Raw genomic sequence first — 25,658 nt, 5'->3', positions numbered from 1 at the left:
AAATATTGGGTGCATCTGCCTTCCAATGCTAGCAGCAAAGCACACAAGAAAACAAAATACAAAGGAGGAACGATGCATTTATTTTCTCTGGTTCCTTTACTGAAGAAATGAAATCTGAATGCAAGACACCAGAACTCCCCCATATTATCATGGGCTGAGATTCTGACTTCTGTTCCATGTGATCGATTAAAGAACGCATTATTAAATACATGAAATAATATGTTTTTCAAAAATAAGAAGTGTGAAAAAATAAAGCCACTTTGTGCATTAAGAAGCTACACAGCATTTACGTCAGCACACGCTGTTCAAATTAAAGCCAAGTAAGGGTGGTTTCAATGAGAAGGAAAAGCAAGTCCCAGTGTTAAGGCCTTCAAAAATAAAAATTCAGGTTTTAGTAAGGTGAATAAAATGTGATGACTTAGATTTTTAGAAAACGTTTTTTGTTTTTGTTTTTTAAATCAAGCTGAAACACACAAGCATCTCACATGCAAGGCATAACGAGCCACACATTACAGAACTGAAATATTCCTTATTCAGACAAACAACTAAGTTCACAAACTACTCCAGCTTTTCCCATTTCCAGTGCTGTCCGACACTACTTCCACGGCAGCCAGAAGTAACCAGCTGCTGTGTTTGCTGTGCCTGCAGGACGGAGGGAGGCAAGGAAGTATGGCATTGTTTACAGCCTTGCAGGCTGCTTCTGGTCTCTGAAGCAGCACTTAGGCCCTGAATACTCAGAATGACATCAACAGGTTATCTGAGAAACTTGGCTAACTTTCTAAAATAAACCCTGCAAAAGCTTTGCTGCCCACAGTAACCAGTTTAAGGTAAACCGCATTCACTTCGACTCAAATAAGGTTTCTAAGTAAGACAGGTCTTCTGCCACACTAAGCTGTTTTATTCTCCAGAATTATTTCAAGTTTCGATCCCTCCAAGTCTTTCCTATATTATTAGTCCAACCTAACTCAATTCCACAGATCAGCTCACTTAGCTTCTTTCAGTGTTCATTTATTTCTTCTTCTGTTCCACAGCAGAAGAAAATAAGGTTCCATGACATTACAGTAACCTAAATCCAGATACCTAACCATAAGCAAAGCGTTCTGTGGACCCACTCACAGGCGTGAAATATAATTACAATTTCTTAAATACACACTTAAACAATAGAGCAAAACAAACAAATGTGCAAGCTAAAGACTAACATATTTCTTCCACAGTTTACAATCTGGGAATGCCTCCTCCCAAATAAAACATAAGAAATACTAGAACATTATAAGTGGTTTAAGATGGGCTGCGCTGGCAGAAAAAGAGCCTGCCATCTACGCTAAAATTGCTCCAAAGGAGACCCCATCCCTCTCACTGAAGGATCCTTCTCTCTTCTCGTTTACTAATGACACTCTTCTACTACTACTGGTGGACTATGTCAACTGCACATTTAGAACAGAAGTACAGAGAGAGAGAAAGAAAAAAAAAAAAAACTAACAAGGGCACCAGGGTATTTTCCTTGCCAAATTCCAGACCGACTGCCCTCAAACACAAGACCCTCTAACTGGGTACCGCTGTTTGGACACCTTAACATCTAGACTTTTTTTTTTTTCCCCTTTTCTCATTTTTGTACTGCTAGTCCAACAAGCACAGAATTTTAAAAATACCACTTGGCAGTTACGCCCTTTAGAAACCCAAAGTGTTAAAATTGCATCCTTCATTACAACTCGTCTAAATTATGTAAGAAACCCCATGATTTTGCACACCTTCCAGCACCTAAATGAAAAAAATAGTTTAAAAACTCATCTCATGGTTCTCCCCCAAATAGAAACAGATAGGAAAGAAACAAGAATTGCGTTCTTACATGGAAAAGATACACAGAGATTTTAAATAAAATATACAGGATAGAATATTTAGCTGTTGCCACTTTTGTGCAGGTTGTTTAAGCACTAGCTATCGATAAACCAACAGAAACAGCTATAAAAATGTAGATACCTAGATCCTAATAGCAAAAGACTTGCATAATTAACAATACTGTATCGACAGTTAACATAATGAAGTTTGAACGCTTACAGCCTCCCTTACGCTACATCAAAATTTCCCAGATTTTGAAAAGCATTTTAAAGAAACGCTGCGCATATTACCAATTCCATACCAAAAGCAATATTTTTTCCTTAGTACTATTTACAAATTATTCCTTTCAGTTGCCTCTTCGCATTCCCACAAGCCCCTTCCTCCCTCCCGCTCCCGATATATTCGGTCCCAGCGACACGATGATTTTTACGCTGAGTGTAGGAAAAAAAACAAAACAAAACAAAACAAAAACACTCTTCTGAGCTTGTCATATTTCCTCCAGAAAACTCCTGCTTTTCAACTCCGAAATTCATTACCTGTCAAGCGGTTCGCTACCATAATTCGCGAGCGATTCCCTTCCCTCCGTCACCCAGCATCTCAGAGGCAGCCGAAACCGCGTCCGAACTCCCCCCAACTCCGGGCACCTTCCCGGGCAGCAGCGGAGCAGCCTCGCCCTCCTGCCTTGTGCCGGGGGCGGCTTCGCAGACCCCGCGGGCAGCGCCCCGCTCCCTGCCTCCCTCCCTCCTTCCTTCCTCCGGACACGACCCCCCCCCCCCTCCCCTCCAGCCCTCCCCTCACCGCGGTGCCCCCCCCGGCCGGTCCCTGCCTCCCCTCCCGCCCCCCCCTCCCAGGCGCTCCCCGCCTCACCCCGCGGACCCTCCGGGTGGCCTCGCAGCCGGACAAAAGGCGCTGCCCCTCGGCGAGGAGCCTCGGCCGCCCCTCGCTAAGGCCTCGCCCTCTCCTCACCGCCCTGCCCGGGCAGGCCCCGGGGGGGATCGCGGCGCCCCGCGGCCCGGCCTCAGACACCCCCCCCCCCTCCGTGACAGAACTGACAGGACCGGGGACCGAGGCCAGGCCCCGGGGGCCTCCCCCTTATCCCCCCGCTTCCCCCTGCCGCCGCCCGGCCGCTCCCCGTCCCCCCGAGCCCCGCTCACCCGCCCGCGGCCCCTCGCCGCCCGCCGCCGCCCCGCCGCCCGCGGAGCCTCCTGAGGAGCCGCTGCCGCCGGCGCACGGATCCTCTCGGGCGCTATTTTTGGGAAAGGAGGCCCGGGCGGGCCGGAACTACTTTCCCCCGCCGCTCTCCCCTCACAGCCGCAGCGCGCAGCGCGCTCCCAGAGGTATCCTGCCGCGGGCCCCGCCCGCCCGCCCCGACGCGGGGCTCTCAGCAGGGGGCGGCGCGGCGGGGGAGGCCGAGGGGAGGCTGCGGGGTGCCCGCGGCCCTCGGCGGGGCCGGCGGCGGCCCGGTGGATGGGGCCGGCATGGGCGGATTACTTTGTGTCGCCGCGGGGGAGCGGCCGGCCCCGCGTCCTTGGCCGCCACCCCCGTGGCGCGGGGCCGCCCGCCGATAGGGCAGCGCGGCCGGGCGGAGGGGGGAGGCGGGGCTAGCGAAACGTGGAGGGTCGGAGTGACGGGAGGGACGGCCAATGGGAGGGGAGGAGAGGAAACGGGCGGCCAATCAGCAGCGGAACGCGGTGCGGAAGGCGGCGGCCGGGCTCCGTGCTCCACAGCCTCGGCAGACGAGGCCCCCCCCCCGCCCGGCTCGGGCAGAGGATGACGCACGTAGGAAGCCCCGCCCCCGAGGAGGCGGCGCATGCGCGGAGCTGCAGCCCCGGTGCGCGCCCAGGTCCGGCGGCGCCGTGCCCAGGGGTTGCCTGGCAACGGCTGCGGCTCCGCGCCCCGCCCCGCCCCGCCCCGGCCGCGGCCATGTCAGGGCCCCGCCGCCACCGGGCCCCACCTCGGTCACCTCCGTTATCACCCCCTCAGGGGGCTGCTGGGGGGAAGGGGGCTTCGAGGAGGGAAAGAGAACTGGGAAATAAAACGTGTGAAATTTCTTCTCCTTCACAAAATGCTGGAGAATGACTCCAAAATAAAAATTTCATAACAAAACCAGTTAACTTGCCCAAAATCTGTGCTCTATAGGGCTTCTTCCTCACACGAAGTGGCTCAGACACAAACAGCTCTGCTCCGCGACACCAGAACCAAAGTGCTGCCTGTGGGAAAGAGACAGCAGCTGATGGGCTGTGGGGCTGGGAGGGCAGCTCCTGGGTCAGGTACAAGAAACAGCTCCAACAGGGTTAGAAAATAAGAAACACCAAGTGTGTTAACCACACCACTGGGTGGAAAAATGCAGATCCTCCAAGATCATTCCCTAAAAATGAACATAAATGGCTGCTGTCTGGTTGCAATTATTTAGCTCAACTAGAAACAGTAAATTTTCTGAGATCTGTGCCTTAAAGATCAGTATTTATAATTCACAGTTTACTTGGAATTTAAATACCTGTAAAGAAGTTGAACAACTTCTGAAGCATCCACCTTTCCTTCAAAGCAGCACCTAGGAAAGTGCAGGAGGTAAGAGAGAAATGACAACATGCAAATAATTCTCATCTATCGTCATGTTTCCATGCTGATTGCTATTGACCTACAAGGAAGAGATTTAAGTACATACAGCTTTCTTGTATTTCTCAACACAAACAGTTCAATTGTCATTGATTTTTATATGAATACAGTTTATTCTCTTGTTCTTCACTACACCTACCATCCATAATATTTGCGAAGCTTAAGACTACAAAATCCTCTCATGAAAGCAATAAGCTTAAGTTCTAAAAGTCAGGGGAAGTCTGAATAAGACACAGAAGCAAGGCCTGAGCAAGGACTGCTGGTAATGCTCATTAATCATTTTCAGTATGTAATCATTTATTCTAAACTGGAAAAAAAAAAAAAAAAAAGAGCAGGAAGGCAAAGAGATAAATAATTGGTTATAATCTGTCCTTTTCAGTGGCACTAGCAGAATAAGCATAGCATGTGTTGCTCCAGGGATTTTTCTATATGCCCTGCAAATGATAGTTAAGGGGTACAGAGTAGCATCTTTCACACTGAAATGCAGTCCTGTCTCAACTGAAACACTGCCCTGTGTAACAATCGAGAAAAGGAAGTGCAAAATATGGCATCCAATTGAAATTACAGATGTTGTTTTCCATACGCAATGATTTGCTGCTACATCTGCTTCTACAGCCCCCTCTTGGGACTGCTGGTGAAAAAGAATGGGTGGGAGGGAGGGCACAGATGTTCTCACGTCACAATAGCATAAATGAAAAATATCACGCCTTTGGGTGACACAAATAAAGCCGCAGAAGGATTTATATATCAAAACAACTAAAATCACTACATGACTTGACGGCCCTGCTCTGTGTTTGATTTAATTTCCAGAACAAGTGCAAAGGCAAAACACACCTGGATAATCTAAAGGATGCAAAGCTGTAGGTGATTAAGGCAAATCCACGCTACAGAGAAAAAAAATAGAATTTTTATAAGACCGATGAATTTCTGTCCATAGAAGCAGCAACATAACATGATTCCCACAGAGCATCACACTTGAGCGCCAATATGACAATTGAAAAAACATTTCAAGGATCTGCCAGGATCGCTCTTGAGAAATAAGGGAGCAACTGCTCAACACATTTCTGTCTGTCTTACGTACAACCCAGTGACTAAAGAGAACCACCTGAAATCTCTTCCCTTGGCCAAATAGTAGGCCAGTGTGATCTCCATTATATCCTATAAGGAGAAATAAACCCCCAAAAATAGGAAATAAAGACAACTGTAGGAAAAATAAAAGACAACAGTCTTAATTGTAACTAAATAATCTCACAATTGAATAGAATCACCATCCAGCAGTTTACAGTTTTTCCTTGCATTTCTATTCTAGTGCATTTCCACCAACCCACTCAAGGTATTTTGGAGATGCTACCACCAAAGTTTTATCTGCTCTAACTTTTAACTTACATTGTGGAACCTTCCCACAAAACACTAGAGAGAGGTACCATGGCTACCCCGCAGACCTCCTTTTAAATGTTTCTTATATTCCAGAAAGCAGCTTTTTCATCATATATTCTAGAGAAAAATTCTTAGGTCTCATGCTTCTAAAAGTGAACTTTTTATTAAAGCATAATATGGGACTTTTAAAGCTATGGATAGGAGGAGTAGGGGCTATTACATGTATATAGCTTTTGCATATTTCTTAAACAATTAAGTTATCCTTCATAGGGAAGAAGGGTCTAAGAACAAGTTTTTACAAACAAGGTTTCTTAAAATCACGGGGTAGATTAATTCCTAACATTGTTTCACTTACAATGGTGGAAGTACCCTATGAATGAAGATGTTGTGAAGGGACTACTTTTTGCAACAAAACCAAATTGTATTCGCAGCATTTCAGGATGGGAACTTGCATTTGAAACAAAGGATATGAGAAGGGGGACTCCAACCTACAGGGCAGGAAGCCAGAGAGGAGCAGATAATGGTTCCTTTCCATGAATACTTCGGGCAACCCTGTTAACCCCATAACAACCACTTCAGTGCAGACACAGACTTTCCCTCTCCGAATGCTGGCTTGGATCAAACTCCTATGACCTCTCTCTGTGGTTGGGAGTATTGCTCTTACACTATTATTTGGCTCTGGTGCTCCACCAAAAACAGATATAATCAAGTAAAGATTTCCTTAGTTTAGTTAAGTCCAAGCTGCCTGACAATGCATGAATTAATTTCACTCAATCCATGTCATAAACTGCCCTCTGTAAACCGCTAATATTTCCACATCGTTATATGGTGCATTCAGTAATCTGATTGCCTTGGGAATATTTGTTTTTCCAGAACTTGTGGCCAAGGTACATAAGATTAGATCAGACACAGCTTGTCTAAGAATGCTGTAATGTGGGTGTACAGTATATTTGCTAGTTTGGAGTTACAGGTAAAAGTTCTCTTTCCAACTTTTCCAGCCTCGGGTTCAGACAACACTATCTGAAGGCGCCTGCTGCAGCATTTGGTACTTCTCCTTTTGCTTTGTTGCTGGCCCTCTAATACCACAGACAAACACGGAAAATATTTGTATTGCATGCCTCACTTACAGCATGGGTGATCCGTATCTCTGCAGAACTTGTGATATTTTCTAGGTCTTCACAATGACAGAATACAAGTCTCCCTGGGATTCACACTCTTCTGCTGGGTTTTTCTCACCATTCTGCATGTTAACATGAACCAACAGCTGGGTTTAAGAGACCTGATATAAATAGTAACATCATGCTGCAAGCAAGCTTCTTGGAAAGTTAAGAAAATATGTTATTTAATGCACTCTGACATTTGCTTTCCCTCTCCTATTCCTAAACTGCATTTCTGTAAACACCCACAACGACAAATGCAAAGAAGTTGACTTCTTCGCATAGACATAACAAGTGCTGCCTTGAGCCCAGGAGATGATATCCAGAACAGCTTACCTCTCTCCAGCCAGACAGCTGGCAAATTCTGCACAGTAGGAAAAGGAGTCGGGAGTGTGGATGGAAATTCCTGCTTCCAGCAGCATTCAAGATTACAACCTTCGGTATTTTATTTTCATGGTTGCTCTATGTTGCTTCAGAAACTTCCTGCTTTTGCCATATCTTTCCATTCATTAAAATTGCAGCTTGCAATTAAACATTCTGACATAACATAGCTGAGATTTTTTGGCAGCAGCCTTAACCAGAGGTTTTCAGAGTTTCCTGCAGACGGCTTTAAATTTTCATATCCTCATGAATGCTTGCCACCTTCTTTTAATAACTTGAAAAAATAAGCTTCTCTTAGGAACTTCATTGTTTCTGTATTTCCCCAGCATTCATTTACTGCTTTTAGAAATGTGTCATGCACATGTATATTTATAGAGAGAGCAAAGTGTACATATGCACAGTATAGTTTGACATCTCATAGAGAACACACAGATTGCTTAGTAGATCTAAAGAAAAATAGTTATGTTCAATATTTTCTTTATTAAAATGTATTTTACTCTTGCCATGGTATTATATCATTTCACCCCTTTAAAATTTATTTATTATAATATTCACAAACGTAATCCTTCATCTGTTAATAATTTGGTGGCTTTACACATATTATGACTGTCATATATTGAAACACTAAACTAGTATTTTTATGCAATTAAATATTTCCTAGGATAGAACTTGTCCCTTTTCCAAAGAGCTCGAAATCACAAGGATTTTCAAGTTATTTGTGTTTTTACAGTTTAGAATATATCAGTTGGAAGCCCGTTCAAACACCGCTCATCTCTAATCTAGACTTTAGCTTGATTTTAAAGGGGGTCTTTCTAATGTTCAGACTGACCCTAAAGTCTTTTTTCTTCTAACACTGCCTGGCAAATAAATTCTTAAGGGGATATTATCAATTTAAGAACCATGCTTTAGTCTAGAATTTTTTCCAAGAGATTAAAGAGAAAATGTCTCCTTTCTTCTGCAAGTTTAATTTCTATATTTGACTGCAGTATGTGTGGTCAGTATGCCATGCTGTTAGGAAACAAAAGGTACAGAAATAGATAAAGGAGACCGTAATACCTGAAAAGTTTTTGAGCTACTTTTTAAAGGAGATGTGAAGTTGGTGGGGCCCTTCAAGTGACAAATCGCGTATGGAACTCAAAGTCAAGTAAGTTGCTCCTGACTTGTGCAGAGCATCCTCAGCTCCCGCTGCACTCGGCTAGTGCAGCTCCTAAAATTTAAGTTTAAGGATTATTGTTCTGGAATTTCATCTGTTTTGCTGTAACCTCCATTGACCAAATTGCGCATAAGAAAAGACATATGCTACTGGCCTGATCTTGCAGTCTTCACATACGGAGCCCTGATCTGCTATAATATACAAGGTATTGCAAAGAAACCTTTATACCAGTTAACTTCTGAAATAAAGTTTAAAATTTAAACTTGGGCAGTATGCAAGGTGCATTTCTAGTATTTTACAATTGCGTCAAGGCTCCAAAGTACAAACATGGCTTTGGTTGATTTCTTTTGGCTTATACCTGGGATGATTGGTCTGTGTCATGCAGGATATATAAAAAATATCAGCTGCCCTGCTCCCTCTGGCACTTTCAGGTAAAGACCTAAGTGGCACTGAATTTATGCTGAAAGTTTTCTCTAATTTGGAAAACAAGCCTTAAAAATTTAACCAGTGTTAACATGGCCCAGCTAATGTGAATTTTTGAGTTTTTTATCTGAATGAACAGTATCAGCCATTTATTAATGGGTTTACTGGTTGTGCGGCTGTGATTTAGGATCATTGCATACGTTCTCAAAACTTTACTACAAATAAGCCCAGTTCTAACAATGAAATGTAGCAGCATATTTGTTGCTATTTCTGAGTATTGTTTCTTCATTTGCCAAACGGTTTAGAAGACAAACTGGCATTCCAACAGCTCACCTGTTTTCTGTAGCTGCTTGATGATCAACTACTTCACAGCCCCTGCTGTTGCATCTAGGACAAGTGTTTTGAAACACAGCTCCAGTACACGCGTAAACGTGTCAGCTCGTGCTAAAATGCCATTTCATTTCCAAGCCAAGCCAGCTGGCTTTGGACAGAAAGTTCTTTTCTGCTTGCGTAGGCAAACTTTATCACCTTCTCGTCCTTTTTCCCTTGCTGTCACATTACTGCAGAGGTGGTGGTGGTTGATAGAGTGAGAAGCAGTGTTCAAAATGTGTCCATGTTAGTCGAGATAATAATGCCTGGTCTTGCAGCCATATGTTGAATCAGTCTGCCTGAAAAAGCATCTCACATAACCTTATCAAATGTCTTTCCTTTTATTATATGGAAGCAGAGAAAGATTAACTGAGATTAATTTGATGGTACTGAATAAAAATGGAAAAGGATCCAAAGTTTTGGTGTCTGGTCCTGTGCTTCCTTGGCCAGTCATAATTTCATAGGGCCTAGATTGCTCCTGGGTTTGGAACTCTTATCTTTAGGATCAGTTTAGCAAATCCTGTCGTGTTCCCAGGTGGAAATGAGCAAACATCTTAGCTCTCCCACAGGGTAGAGTAAGAAAACTCATGTGATTTGGGAGGAAAGATGGAAGTTTGGGATTGTTGGTTTTCTTCTATTGTTGGTCTTGTTGATTTGCCTTATTGTTCTTTTTTTTTTTTTTTCCCATCCAATGCTTTTTAAGAAAGATATAAGTTCATCTTTAAATTAGACTCTAAAACATAGCTTCTTCAATCATGTTTGCAATGTAACAACTCACTGTTCACAATATAATACTGCTCTATGAAGTCAATGGACAAGTTCTTACTAATCCAAAGATTTGACCAGAAAATGGCACCATCTAAGCAAAAAGTAAAACATGCAATAGTTTCCTATTTAGATACCTGATTAGCTGGTAGTTTGAAGTAGTTTAAATGTTTCATCACACTTCACCCAAGCTAAACTGTCCTAAACTAGTTTAAAATTACTACTACAACAGAAGCCAGGTCTTGGATTTAACAAGCCTTAGCTATATGTTCCCCTCAAGGGAAAAGAGGTCAGTCTACCTCAAACCACCTGGCATTTCATGCAGGTATGCATATGGAAAAGCTGACACAAAGACTTGTTATCCCCACACTAATTTTTGTCCATGTGTCCATATCCATAGTTAGAGTTGTTTGCGTAAAGCCAATTTCAAATGATATTTTCAGGGTCTGAATACATGAATGAGTGATCTCATTCATGTACTGACATGCTTGACAACTTACCATGCATCAACTGAGCCGTGGTAATTGACCATGTGTGTTTGCTCTTTGCCTGTGGCGATCTCAGATGGAAGCAACCAGTTTCGACTTTTCTTTTCCTTGCCCCTGAGGTTAAGCTGACACACTGAACCTCACATTTGCTGCAGGCTAGAGAAAGGCACGCTGCAGTTCCTGCCCCAGCTGAGGTGCGGTAACTCGTTACGTTGCTGGAACTGGACAGCATGCCTGAGCTGTTGGTTAAAATGGGATAATGAGGGCATAAATCAGGTGTTAGTTCAGTTCAGTGCAAGTCAATTAGGAACGGATTTAAGGTAAATTGACACAAATCACTCTTAGTCCAGAATAAAAGTGGCTACCCAGCGCTAGCTTAACTAAATCAAATAGAGCTTAATCTAACATAAATGGAAAGACTTTCAACTAGCCATAAAAAGCCAAAAAAGTTATGCCCAGTGCTCTGCGTTGCCTAGGGCATGTGCGTTCACTTCATGCAACAAATACAATTTGACACATAAACAAAGAAAGTGAGCCAAATTCACAGCTATCTGTGCAGATAACGTAGGGAGAGGACCTGAGGCTGTGAATGCAGCAATACCTTCTTTGGCTCTCCTAGCAGATCCGGTATATTTTCTCATTTTTAATTGTAAACTGCTGAAGGTGAGAATGGGTAATTCTGCTTTGTCTCAGAAATCTGCATTCTGCCATCGTTTAATAATAGCTATGCAATAATGCTGACATGATCACACTAAAAGTTGATCATGAACAAACAAAGCAGCTGAGTTTGTTTTCATTCCTTGAGCTTGATGAAAAGCATTAAGGAACAGAAAATGATAGAGATACTGAAAAGTAAATCTAGGTTTCATAAATTTTAATAATCCATATTGTTATTAGTAATTCAATCTAGCAAAATAATACCCAATGAATAAAAGGCAAGTAAAGCTTGATTTTCTCAAATGGCTTCACCCTTCATCTCTAGGAACTGTTACTGAAGTTAAGGATGCAGATTAGTCATCGAGTGACAATTTCTCAAATCCTTTACCAATGAGAGATTGACTCAAATGAAGGAATCTGGTCCACTAGTTTCCATTTCCTGGCTGAGTTAGCTCTTCTAAAAAATGCTTTTACAGAGAACGCCCGTGGGAAACTATTCTGAATTCTTTGTGTTGTGTGAGACTTGAGAAGACTCCGTTACGGATCAGTATCCCACTAGGGAGGCTACAAGATGCATATACACAATAAAATGAGAGTCTCGCCCATACAACATACCACATGGTCCTAGCAGCAGACTGTGCTTCAAACATATTCCTGTAAGGCTGCTGAGAACCAGTAAGGAGCCCTCCTTCCACAGCCTGTGGGAACAAACAGCCATTTCCCATGGTGGTTACTTGGCTCAGCTATCCAAGGTATGGACACAGCATAAGTCCCATAGCACAGAGGACAAACGAAGTGCCCTTTGCCGTGACATGAATTTTGTTCTGTGTTATTTTTTCCCCCCTCACTCCAAACACCACTGTATGCACACTGCACAGTTGCAGCAGGCCACACATTTTGAACCCAGGGGGGAACAAAATAGTATGCTATTATCTGGATAATTGAGTGTTGGAAAGAAAGTTGCCTCCAGCACTTTGTCCAGATTAAAATCTCATCAGTACCGTTATCTGGGAAGTATCTGCGGTGACACATGCGTGCTCTGCATCTCAGTCAGCAATCTGGTCTATAGCATTTGCAGAAGCTTTAGCAGTTTAATGACTCTTATAAGCCCTCCACTTATTCAAAAACTTAAATGCTACCCTGTGTGGGACTGAAACTTCTGAAAGAGCAGATTGAAGTACTCCATGTAAATTGAGCAATTTCTGTTAACACGTGTCGACTAAGCCAGGGCTGCCAATCAGCCAAGCTGCTGCTCTGTTGCAACAAACATCTGAGGTATTGGAGCTTGAACTTAATCAATGTTATTTTATCATGCAGAGCTAAGCCATCCACTGCTGCTCTCACAAACATGGCTTTCAACTACCCCTTCACCAGAGCATAACATTTCTTCTAAAAAAGCAGGTGTGTACTTAGCTCTAATATTAGCTTTCATGAAATCCACTATTACAATTGTTGTTTTTTCAGCCTCTAGTACCAAATTATACACACAAGCAACCTGTTTGGGGAACTGCTGAAGGAAGAAAGCGCAAACCATTGCTGTTGTTAAGTCAAGATCAAGCACCCGTGTTTGTATCAACATACAGTAACCAAGAGCGTAGAACCTGTAGCTTTTTCCTGTCATCATGGTAGTCATCCGAACAGTTGCTTCAGAGGATTATCATCTAAGAAGTAGTTTAATGTAAGAGTAACTAGTTTTAACGTGTCTACTACAAGAGTCAGAACTGAGGGATGTAGCAGGAACACCAACCAACACAAGCAAGCAAAGCCAACAAGTCAGTTCCCCAGCACCATTTGTACACCCTACCGCAAGTCATTTCTTTTCTCTGGTACATATTTTTGCTTCTCCATCATCAAGAGTGAAATTATCATTCAGTTACATTGCTGTAAATTTGGACCAGCTCCACTGACTGCTGATATTCATTGCCTCCAAAAGCCCTGGGGATGCATGTTGTACTGCATGCTCTGTGTGGCTCCTCCTAAACAATGTGGAGCTGATCCCTTTCTTCATGCCAGCTTGCTTGTGAGCCATGCGATGGTGTCACGGTTCCAACTTCCTTCTGTGTCCTGAAGATTTTGGCTTGGGTCTTCCCTATTTGCCGTGAGAAGGTTCCAAAATTAGAAACACATTTACTCCTGGTGCCTCCTCTTCACATTGCCGCATTTATTCTTTCTTTGAATGCTTTCCTCTCGGCACAAGGCTGGGAGTATAAGTGTCCTGGACTCACAAAACAATTTATGTGCTGTCCCAAAGATTTGCACCGATTTGAGCTGGTCTCCTCTGATCTGACTTCACAGCCCGTGTAGCTTTAGGTGCATCCAATGATTCCCTTTTTTCCTTCATTGTTTTGGTTCATTAGTTTTAGTGCTGCTGACAAAAACTGTGCATTTCAAAAGGCATCTTTCCTGTGGGCTCTGTTTACTCGTTAATGTGGCTGTCATCTGAAGGCCTGGGTGACAGCTTGCTCTGCTTTGGATTGTGGCATTCCCATATATGATTTATTGTGTCTGAAGGAAAACACACATCTGTAGGAAAGTGAAGAAGAGCCACAGGAAAGGGGGAGCCGTAAGAGGTCTGGCTGTGAGGGGGACTGTGGAACTTGACATTTAGTTTCCTGCACAAGATGTAATTTCCAGCTGAATAGCTCAGGCACTTACACAGCTTCACTTTGGCCCCAGCTGTGCACTAAGTGCTACCGACATCTATCTTAAAAGCTGCTCGCAGCAACCTGACTTGATGCGGTTGTTTTGTTTTCACTAAAAGACAGGCGAAAAAGTTGCTTTAGTGAAGTAGTCCACATGAACAGGGCTGGAATATTTTGTCCAGGCCACTCAGAAGGGAACCAACGTAGCTGGGAAAATGGCAGATGATTCTGACAGCTTGCAAATAAAAGTTTTGCTGGAAACATTGCACATTGAGCTGGTGCCCGTGTGGCTTCTGGTACTGAATTATTGGTACGATCCCAGTTCTTTCCAATGAATCACATTTTCCTCAGTTCAGGATTAATCAACGTGTCACTGAGATGTATTCTCAGACAATAAGCACTATGATATGGATGTCAAACTATTTTAGGTCACACTGCCATCTATTTTTAGCTTATCTATTCCACTATAGGACTAATGCCTCAAATTCAGAAAAGGCAAGTGTTAAAAGATAGGAAAAAAATCCTGACTCCACAGAGGGTCAGTGAAAGTTATGTCCTTGACCATAACAAGGCCAGGATTGCACCTGATGGGTCTGTTTCAATTAAAGCTTCCTGTTCAAAGTGTCATTCTGTCCCCAGGAGCTGAGACATTTATTCAAATTCCTGCTTTTACAGTGCTTTAGTGTTCCATAAATACTGCCGATGGGGGAACATAAGAGCAGGAGAGGGAGGCTACTTGCTTTGCGTGAAAGATAAAACAGGTCCCCAGTTCACTGCACCAGGCTACTGCCTAGTACACATTCTGCTGCATTCCTAGTTTTTTCCATGGATCCATAATACCTTTGTGTTGTTCTAAGGTAAGCAAGGCCAAACTACGTGCATGTACATAACATATAAACGTAGCTGCATTCTTGTATTATATGCAGCATGTGCACATAAATGTGTACACAGAGTGCTTTCTTCCTTAACATTAAACAATAATACATGGTGAAACCTCTTAAGTGAAGCAGTCTTCAAAATGAAAATCATGAGAAATATTAGGAGGAAAAAAAAAAAAAAAACATATCCATCCAAAATGGAGGCAGCCTTCCTTCTTACTTAAACATACATGTTTGTGTACTCCCTTAGGGCTCTGGATTCAGTGTGGATCACCAGGTGTCACATTCAGTTCCTGCAGAAATTCAGAGACAGTGAAGACTGAATTCAAATAACAAGCCCATAAAGACTCGCTGCCATCCAAAACAGAAGAGAAACGCTGGGTATGCCTGCCACAGGGATAGCCAACTGGAGGCCCACACAATCTGGATGAAGCCCACAGAGCAGTTTTCTTTGGCCACTGAGAAGCTGGCTGGCTCTCAGGCTAACCATGTGGTGTTGCTCTTTGTGCTTGGGGCAGGAGGCACAATAAGTTGTGTCTGCCTGAACTTCATGTGGTCGGCTAACTCACCAGAGCATCGGGGCTAGGCTAATAAAAATGGCTTTCCATCTGCTATGCACGTTGGCTATCCTTCTCTACATGTTTTTCTGTATAGAAATGAAAATTTGCTTTACCCATGGTCTGAGCTGGCCACAGCCCTCAGCCCGAGCTAATATCCTGCCTCTCAGCACGCCACAGTAATTTGGGCATGTAGCACACAAACTGCAGCTACATGGCTTCTGGTTCTCTTGGACGACAGCCAGAGTAAGCTCGTATCTGCCTTGAAAAGTCCATGTAGACATCGTTTATGTAGCTGGTAGTCAGAAGACCTACGACAGGAGTGGAAAAATACTGCTCCTGCACTGTGGAACAGGAGCGTAGCTTGTGCTTCACCTCTCAGTATCTTTTCCAAGTCCTGGGTATGTTTAATTCTGACCAAGATTGCAGACTGACTTGTCAAGGCCTAAAAGTCAGCAAGATCTGCCTTGACCAGTGAATGGCAAACATACAAATGCCCACGCTGCCGATCACAAAGAACCTGCTTGCTTGAGACTTGATCACTCTTGAAACTATGCCTTCTTCCTCATTATTAGTTTGCTAATCTGCAAGCCATTATTCCTCTTTAAACTGCCCCATTGATTTAGTAGCATCTTTAAAAAGAACATTAAAATTATTCTTCTTCTGCAGCACTGCTCTGGTTCATTAATTACTTCACATTACCAATATAAAACTTGTAAAGTGAAAGAAAATTGCAGCTCTGACTCGCAACTGCAATCACACTTTGTGATCCCCGAGTTGGGGACTGGCTGTACTCTGCAGTTACAGCCCCTGCCCTCAGTGCTCACTGCACAAACCCCAACAGTCATGGCTGCTTTGCAACTAACTGGAATGCCACATTGTGTATTAGGGCTTTTTTACACTTATCCCGTAAGATATCTCTTTCAAACTGTATAACCTGAGTGTGAATTAGCTTTTAGGGTCATTCTGGATTCTTTTTAGAAGTTTTCTTCCTCTGTCAGAGGAGGAAAAACCATGTGGCCCTCCAGTCTCTTCCTCCACCCAGGCTGAACTGCTACCCTGTATATACAGGTAATGAGAGGTTACATTTTCTTTTCGAAATCTGCAGATACTGCAGAACAAATGATGGCTCTCCTTATCCTGCCATACATTATGAGCTGGACGGGAGCTAACAAACGTCTGCAGAGCACTACACCCCCATTGATTGCACTCAACCTGAATTCACGGTGAAGGTCTAACTGGCAGCTCTCCCAGGTGGCACGCTGCAAAGGCTGGCTCCGACAATTTTGCCTCCCCTTGGGAGCAGCAGTGCTGAGAGCACCCAGGACTCAAACCTGCTGAGGAGGGAATGTTAACAGGCATCCAAGACTTTGTTTCATACCGCGGCTGATCTGCTGCTCCGCATCCTGCCCGTGCTCCAGGGGATCCTCTCCTCCAGCTCTGCAGGGAGCCTCTGCAGAAACACCAAGCATTTGCACTGCACCTGCCCACGCTCACCTCTGCCTCTCACTGCTGCTTTCTGTGGTCTCTAGCTTCTATCCTCTTACATCTCACTCTCTAACGGGGGAGCCTGCAGAGTAAAGTTGATTATCAATTCGCTGCTCCTCAGCCTTAGCAGAAAGGGAACAGCAGCGATGATCTTCCCTGTGAGTCAGTACTTCTTGCTGGAGGATGCGTGACTCACCAGTCCCCACACGGGCTCCCTCCCTCCCCCATCCCTGTGCCTCACCTCCAGCCTCTCCTGCTCCAAGCCCTCCTTTAAGAACACTGTTGTGCAGTACTCCCTCCTGCCTTTACCTTCTTCACTATAACAAGCTTGGGGGCAGAGAAAACTTCACAGTTTTCCTGTTTTCACATCAGGGAAAAAAAATGTTTTCCACTTTGACCACTCAGGTATGTCTGCCGGCCCCTCTGGACACACACACAAGCTGTGGAGCCACAAACCTGCCTGCAAAGTGACTTTCAAGTGAGACCTATTAGAAACAGCAATTCCCTGCTTTAATGCATTCGTTCTGGGCCACAGGTAAGATCCTCATGTTGTTCAGCTCTCCCTCCTGCTGCTGAGTTTTCTCAGGGGTGTTTCTGTTAAGAACCTACTCCAGTAAGCATTTACAGACCTGGATTAAGGAAAAGCAGTAACTGCTGATTGAAACAAGAGAAGAATCAATGAGCCAAGTGTTGGAAATCAAGGCACAGAGTGCTTTTTCCCCTATCAGTTCCAGTGCAGCGGTGCTCACTTTTTGCCTCCTGACTTTTACAGAGGCCTGGATATTCTCCTCTTACCCCACTGGGCTGATTTTCTTCCCAGAAACAAAGCGCTGTTTGCTCTGGACCACACCAGGAAGCAGTCAAAGTGCAAAACCAGTGCCTGAATTTTGTGCCATAAGGAAGGACAACCGGCTGTAATGAAGAAATGGTGACAGAAGAAGCGAGCAGCCTTACAAAGGGAGTGAGGAGTCATTTATTTACCTTTGGGGAACCTACAGACAATAACAGGAAACAACTTTTGGAAATAGAGGCTTTTGGATTAGAGTTGAGTGCCAGGGTGGCAACACAAGCATGTAGAACATGGACTCCAGCCCAAGCAGGGTATGATTTGCAGCCACCAGCAGCCTCATTTAAATCTTTTGGGTGGGAGAAGAGCCTTCGCCCTTTGTGGTGGGGTCCTCAGTGGATGAGCTCCTCTGGAAACAGATCCAGCCAGAGCCCAAGCACCGCCCGTAGGTGTGACGGCAACGCAGCCACGAGCTGCAACACTCACCCCACAAGGCAGGTGATCCCTCCACAGGGAGGGACTTGCCCTGCCTCAGCCCACACTGTTTTCTGAAGAAAAGAGGCAGCTCAGCAGCCAGAGCTCTGTGAAATGTGGTATTTTTCACTAGCAATAATCACATGTTGCCATTATAAAGAGCAAAACCTGACAACAGGCAGCCAGGCCGGATTTCTCCAGAAAATCGTGAGAAAACAGCTAAGAAACAAAACCCCAGCACATCTGTGTGATTGAGGTGAGACTTCCCAACTGGCTGCTTGTGCCAGTTCCAACACGTACCCCAGCACCAGACAGGACAGACCCTGCTGGTGCAGGACAGAAGCCCCAGTATCAGCTCATCTGACTCCAGAGCTGGACAGTGGCTGAGGCATCTGCTGGATAAAGGGATTCAAAGCCAACTCATCAGCTTTCAGAACGGTCCCTGCCCAGTGGAAATGCCAAAGCAGCAGTGATTCTGCTTGCTTCTCTCCTGCAGTGAAACCTTTTGCCTGGAGCAGATCGGGATTAGCTAGTTACAGGGCATGTGCATGACACATCTTTGCCATGTTTGAGCGAACAGAGTGCACACTCCTTAGGGCAGTCCCTGCCTCTCCCTCAATCTTGTACAACACCAGAGACGCGAAATAAGGCACGGTATAAATAGCAACTCTGTCTCCCTCCTGCTCTAAAATGCAAGCAATTTAAAATACTAGTCTTTCTTACAGGGAGGAGCAGAAAGCCAGCATTTTGAAGCCACTTTCTTCTCCCTTGTTAACATTAAGCCCAGCCTTCTGCTCATAAATAATTCATATGGCCTCTTTTTCCTCAATTACATGGTAGTGTCAGATTCCACACTCTGCCTTCCCAGAGTGACTTTCTGGCTCTTCTGGAGACAGCAAGGCTCACTTGGATGTCTGCAAGAGCCACAAACTCATTAGACTCAAGGAGTAGTCTTTCCATACACCAGCTAAAAGATACAGGACACCTTTGTCTTAGAGTTTGAGTAATTATCCCTTTTCTGAACTGAAAGGCTGAGTGACAACATGTTTACAGTAAATCAGTTTTGCTTTAACCCAGTATTTGTGGTGCAAGTTCTAAATATACTGAAGGATGCAAAGATGAGCTGGGTAAGAGGAATGCATAGCTCACGAGCTAGAGGACATAGAGAGCTGAAAAAAAAAGAGGCATTAAGACAATGCTCCTGGGGGCCTAGGAGAGAGACAGAAATCACAGGGAATTCAGTTTGTCAGGTGAAAAACAGATGTGCAAACAAAAGCAAACAACCCCGCTCCCTCTCCTGGCCACCATCTTTTTTGATTAATTTCAACTTAACTTGTTGAGATTAGAAGCCAAGATTTCTGCTCTGCTATCAACAGCTTGCTGTCTGTACATCGCAACTCATTACAGAGAGGCTGTCTGCATTTGTGCCTTAAACTAGTCAGCCAGAAAACATTAGACATGTATTGCATGCTATAGATTGACAACACTTAAAACCTAGATGGCCAAGCTACTGATATAATTTCCATACTCATTAACCATGACATCTCCAACTCTCCCCCACAGCATTCTGTCAAATTCAGCAGGCCCAAGAACCTGTCTGAGCTGCCAGAAATCATTTCATTACTCCACGGACTGGCATCGCCTGAATATACTCTCACCCCTCAGAGCACAAGTTTATAGAAATCTCTTTCCAGTTGCCCAGCTGTGCATCTTGCCTTCCCTGCACACACACACGGTCTATTAGCTGTCCGCTCTGCCCGCCTCGCTGGCAGGCTGCCTGTTCACAAGCTGCTCCAACAATCGCCCTTGAGCAGAAGCCAACGCCAAGTCTCCTCTCAGGAGTTCATGCTCTGTGCGAGCACTAACATGATTGCACTGGATGGCTTCACCCCGCGTGCTGCTGACAATGACCCCCTACAGACCCCAGGTTTGCTGATGGCAATGAGCTCCTGAGTACGTTTCAAGCTCATTTTTGCCAGGTTGTATTGTCAAAGCCCTCTCACAGATTAATAATCTGTCAATAGCAGTCAGGCTGCAATGCAGCATGACACAAGAATTTGGGACTTCTGTAGTTCTTGGTATAAAAGACTATTTCAGATACACTGGAGAACAAGCACAGCCACGTTGACAGAGGCAGAAGCTGGGTGCTGGGCTGGGACAGGAGACCTTATGTGGGAATTTTGTAAAGGAAGAAGTTTGACTGGTGGGTATTAAAAAGGTGAGCAGTGGCATTTCCAGATATCTTCTCTTAGAAGCAAAGCAAATTCACCTGCTGGCAAATTGCATCTGTGAATGAGAAACAGTTTACCAGACTCTTCCTGGCAGTGAGGGTGAACGCCAAAACGTCAGAGGGTGGGTCACCTCAGCACTTCATGACTCAAGTGCGATTTGCTTTGTAAAAAGAAGATAAAGACAAAAACAAAACACTGACTGAGAAAAAAAGAAAAGGGAGAAAAGCAACTCCGTAGCTCCGGGTTAGGGTATTCACCTGTAAAAGGGCACAGTTCAATTCTGGCCCCGACAGAGCCAATGTATGATTATTGCTACAAACTGCAGGAGCATCAACAGGAGATAAAAAAAAACAAAAAGTCTTTTCACCCACCTCGTAACCCTCAGAAGAACCAATGGTGTCAGCCTGCGCAGTCAGCATCGCCACAAGACACACGCCACGCTATCAGGATGCCTGAGGTGAAGCTCTCGCTGGTGCTGCATTGCCTCACAAGGCATGTTCCCTGGCACAAGAGGAGCAATGTATTAGTGGCACACATCACGTACCATTGATAACTTCTGGCCATCCCCCACATACACGCTCATCATGGGTCAAATTACTTTTGCCAGTGTCGGCGCACTGTGCTATGTTCAACGGGAACTAGTAAAAAGATGCTTCGCTTTCCACTCTTCCAGGCGTAACATGTAAACACACGTGCATCTTAAAAATTTTGCTTAAAATATGAGAACACTTCACATGCTTCAGACTGAAGCTGCTCAAAGGAACTAAGAAGAAATCTTTCTGAAGGACTCAGAACCCAGTCAGGAACAATGGGGCTTAGATTTAAAACACAACCCAGAACTGAGTTCTTGCAGTTCATGGAAAATGTGAGTGCTGGGCTGGTGCATTTTTTTATTCACTATTATTATCTCCCATAGACATTCATCCTGATCTTAACATCTTTATTGTCCACATAGAGCAAGCTTCCTCTCTAACAGAAATGAATGTTCCAGTAAATTTCCTTACACACACACACAAAAATCCAACAAAAAAGACAAAAAAGACTCCTTTATAACTTTTTTTTTTTAATATACACTTCATGTTGTGATTCAAAGTGCTCTTTGTTTCAGTAAGTATAAATACTGAATTTTACAAAAAAAAAAAAAAAGCAAAAGTGAGAAGGAAAACTTATGTGATACACAGGTTAAATAAAAATTGCAGTCCTAGCTCCAGACCAATTGCACCGAGAGGCAAATGCTAGGTAAAGTCAGGGCTGTTATTTTGCCTCTAGGACAACAGTTCTTTGTCCTGAATGCCACAGTCAATACCTATAAATGTTCCACAAGTTGTCATAAATTTCTGAAAAACCTCTCTGCTGCGGACACAAACACGAGACCTTCTGCTTTAAAATTATAGCAGAGTTAAGTTAGAAGCTACAATTTACTTCTTAGAAACAGTGAGACAACCGTTTTACACACTATTCGTCTGATGTAAAAGATCTGTTTGCTTGCATTGGTCTGAAACCCTTTTAGCTGACCTCATCAGCAATGAGGACAGAGAAAGCAGCGTTATCTTAAAATTGTCCACATGGCACCCTGTGAAAGAAAAGTTAGTTCTTCTCCCTGGAAAAGCACAATGGCCAGATCACGGGTCAGGTTCAAGGCTATTGCCCCTGCCTGAGCAGTGAGCATGGGCACCTCCGAGCCTTCCATCCCTCGTCTTTAAACAAGGCTTAATAAATAAATCAGCCCTCCTGCAAAAATATTTTGTGACCTCCGGTGAGCGATGCAGTATAAATCCACATGAACATTTCCTTTTATTATCAGTAAATACTCTTGGATTGGTTGAAATTGTTCCTGCCACTGATATCACTGATCTCTGAAGAGATAAACACGAGCTGATTGATGACTTGTCTGCAGGATCTATTTCAACCACCCCCAGGCAGGATATTTTCCATGTGGGTAATAATAAATCTTACTATTGAATGTCATCAAATGAAGGCAAATTACGGTAAAAATAGGCACAGTTATGTATTTCTTATTATGTAATACTAAAGAAGATTCTTCAAAGATGAGGGGAGCTTTCATTTGCATGTCCAATTTTTTGTAATGTAATTCTTTTGCCTACTTTTAATTTATCTTTTCCTTTAACAGCCTTATACAGTCAAGTAATATAAAGAGGCTCTGTCTCCTCAGAATAGACTGTCCCGCCGTCAGGTCTGGAAGGTAAGTTTGTTATTACGACGGAGATTGAATAACGTCCATTCTCAACAGCTACCTGGGCTGCCTTGGAGTAGCACTCAATGGGATATTTTGAGGTACCACTAATGCTATTTTATACATTTTATTTGCAAAGGAAGCAAACGGCATCCTTTCTTGTCACTTAACAGAAAAGCTTTGAAGAGGGAGCTGCCACTCACTCTTATTGCTCCCAATTTCTTTCTAAAAATGATTGTAGCGTGCCAGGGAAAAGTTCTACCTTCATAATGAGAACAGCACTGAGAAATGCTCGTGCCACGTTATTTGTGCCAAGCTCAGAACTAAAGTTCTAAGGATCTAAGAAACTTTCTAGGACCTGTTAGATACAATAAAGCTAAGGCTTTGTACCAGGGTGGCTGTGCTGCTGAAGGAAAACGTGCAAACCCAAATCTTACATTAAAGACGTAAGCATGAGAAAGAGAGCTGTGAAATAAGATTACAAGTGGTCCACTTACCTCCTGTATTTCACCATTGTGATATCTGCACAGAATCAAAAATCTTTGTCCCCAAAAGCAATGAACCCGTCAAAGAATACATAGAGACAGAAACCAATCCATTCTGAGAGTAACTTGTGCAGGGCAAAGATGGTGAGCTAGAAAATAAAAAGGGATTAGAACAGGTATGGGAGAGCTACATAACTTGCAGGGAACTTCTCCGCTCCCTTGGGGACCTGAGAAGCTGTTGGACATGGCCAGTAGGACAAGTAGGTAATTTTTAGAAAGAGTGGGAAAAGCCAGGAAGAAGTTTAAAGGCCATGGCAGAAGAGCCCGGTACTGCCAAAACGCAACACAACCACGGATCTCACGGGCAGAATGGCAGCTCATTGCATAATCGTGGCATTCATTTCGGGCTACAGAGCTACATCAAAGAGTTAATACGATAAATGACAAGAACAAATCAGCCTGGAAAAAGGTGAAAATAATTCCTGTGATTCCACTGGCCTTCAGACTGCCACGGAAAGTCTTTTTTCCATACCTGGAAGGCAGCCTGTTTGATTTTGATATGACCCTGAATACCTAGATCAAATTTTCTGGGCTTTCCAGTAATAATACAAGCAATGCTTTAGCATCCAAGGTCTAGCTCCCTTGGAAGAGGAAAATTTTGCTCCTCAAACGTGTTTGAGCTTGCAGACTGCCCTCAGAAGGAGCACAGACTACACTAAGTGAGCTTAGAGTCCCACTACTGAAGATGCGTGCTGTAGCTCAAAAGAAGGCACTAAATTAACTCCCTAAGGCTGATTCCCTTCTGCCATTTATTCATTAGCTTTGTGCACCTGAACATTAAGAGCAAACCTCATGTTTGTAATGAGAAAGGCTTCACAATGCTCCCCATGGATGACAGAAAAGCTCTTGGATTTGAAGGAGTCAGCTCAAACTGACCGCAGGAAAAGCCCAAAAGACACCACCTGAAAGAGGAGAAAACAAAGGTGCTAGCTTCTCTTAGATAGCAAGACCACCTTCAATTGTATTTATATATACACACATGTACTTTCATAATAATTGTGTATATAAAATATGCACATATAATTCTACATCACATTATATGAAGATACAGATATAAAATCAACAAAGCATTGGTATTTTCTATGCTCACAGTGGGACAGGATTGATGAAAGCTACCTTCCACCATGAGATCACTGTGAAATTTACACTGTGAATGTGATCTGGCCATGCTCCGCTCTTTCTGGACAGCATGGCCAGAGATCCAAGCTGCTCAGGTGTTTTCAATATCTCTCTGCTCTGTGATGTTATGTGGCATTTAATATCCAGGGATGACTACAGAGACTGGAAAGCTTTTGTAAGACTAGGGAACCTCACAAGCATTCCGGTCTGAACAGTCCTGGTCTAGATAGTTCTCTTCTAGAAAAGAGATAACTACCAAAACACTTTGACCATGCCCAAGCAGATTTAAAAAAACCTACCCTAACTTTGAACTCCAAAGCAAACCCAGCAAACATTTTTCCTTCAGCACATCTGGCTAATGCAGACTTTAAGAGCATCTCTGCTATGGGCTTGGGGCAGACAGAGGCACTTTTCAGAAGCCTTCAGCATGTGATCCACAAGAAGGGAAGGAATAAAAGACTTCGGTTTATTAGTTTGTTATTCTCCAATCCCAGTTATTACAGGACAGGCACTATGTTTATGATGGATTTATTCGGAGAACATTTTCTCCCTGCCCACATAACTGTGCTTCAGACTGAAGCCAAAGCTGTATGGGGGGTTATAAAAGCTGCAAACATTTTTCAGTACCATGTACAAGCTAAGTGCTTCAGAAGTACATACAAGGAGATGAGCCAGCAATGAGGAGATGGCTTAGTACATAGGAAACTACACCCAGTTCCTCATTGTACCACCATGCTCTCCCATAGCTTTAGCCAGCCCCACGTTGTGAAATAAAACTGTGAGAAGGGGGCAGAAAATTCAGCATCGTACACACAATCTGCCATTTACTCTTCCAACAACCAACTTCTGTGTTCTTGGATGGGTTTATTTTTGCCTCAGCCTGCATGAAACATGGCATTACTGACCATTTCTGAGCAGCTCTCATCATCACTGGTTTCCAAGCATCGCTGTTGCCATTTCACCTGCAGTTCCAAGCACATCAGCCTCATATCTACATACATAGTCAAATCACTGTGCCCACAGGGACCAATTTATTTTTCCATCACCTGTAGCTTCCTTCATTTTATGCAGGAAGATGCTAGCAGCTTCTAACAAGGAGCATTATGAACAGCGTGGTAACACCTTGCTTCATCCCTGCTAAGTTTCTCATGTCACCTTGTGAAGTCAAATCCTGGTTCCTGCAAAGTCTCTAAAAAAACCACCGTTAATTATAACAGGATCCATTGTTGGAGTGCACATATTTTATCTCTCTGTGGATTTGTTGCCTATTGCTGCTGTCTTCCTACATTTAGGTATTTATCCCACTGCCCTAGAGTTCTGGCAGCTGGAGGTTGCAACAGTCCTGACAATACACAGGAGAAGGTCGCTCAGTACAGAAGTTCCTTTGTGTTCCTGTCTGTACATCACTCATGGCTTTAGCCTCTTCCCTCTGTATTTATCACCCCTCTTCCCCCAATAGGAGCTGAACATTCAGACAACTGCCCACTTGCTGGGAAAAAGCATGGTGCATGGCAATAGGAT

At 43.9% G+C, this 25,658-nt stretch overlaps 1 protein-coding gene and 1 long non-coding RNA gene across 10 annotated transcripts in view; one reads left to right on the top strand and one right to left on the bottom strand.

Moving 5' to 3' along the window:
- Positions 1 to 7,039, bottom strand: part of MEF2A (myocyte enhancer factor 2A) — an 89,606-nt gene extending 82,567 nt beyond the window's left edge. For 2 of the 9 annotated variants that reach the window (XM_084293749.1, XM_084293753.1), the window contains exon 1: positions 2,991 to 3,378. The gene's annotated coding sequence lies outside the window, so the exon portion shown is untranslated. Of the gene's footprint in view, positions 1 to 2,372; positions 2,454 to 2,990; positions 3,379 to 3,955; positions 4,047 to 4,333; positions 4,388 to 6,956 lie in introns of those variants that run through there. The other 7 variants (XM_084293745.1, XM_084293751.1, XM_084293746.1 and 4 more) reach the window with 6 other exon arrangements.
- Positions 7,040 to 7,307: 268 nt separating this feature from the next.
- On the top strand, positions 7,308 to 15,360 carry LOC311213634. Its single transcript, XR_014618773.1, has 3 exons — positions 7,308 to 7,426; positions 12,540 to 12,623; positions 14,993 to 15,360. It is a non-coding gene; the product is annotated as an uncharacterized lncRNA (long non-coding RNA).
- The last annotated feature ends 10,298 nt before the right edge of the window (positions 15,361 to 25,658 follow it).

The sequence above is a fragment of the Netta rufina genome (genome assembly GCF_964035555.1).
Source record: "Netta rufina genome assembly, chromosome: 11".
In the NCBI taxonomy this organism is placed as follows: Eukaryota; Metazoa; Chordata; class Aves; order Anseriformes; family Anatidae; genus Netta; species Netta rufina.
Note: the sequence above shows the minus strand (reverse complement) of the source record. Positions and strands in the feature narration are given on the sequence as shown.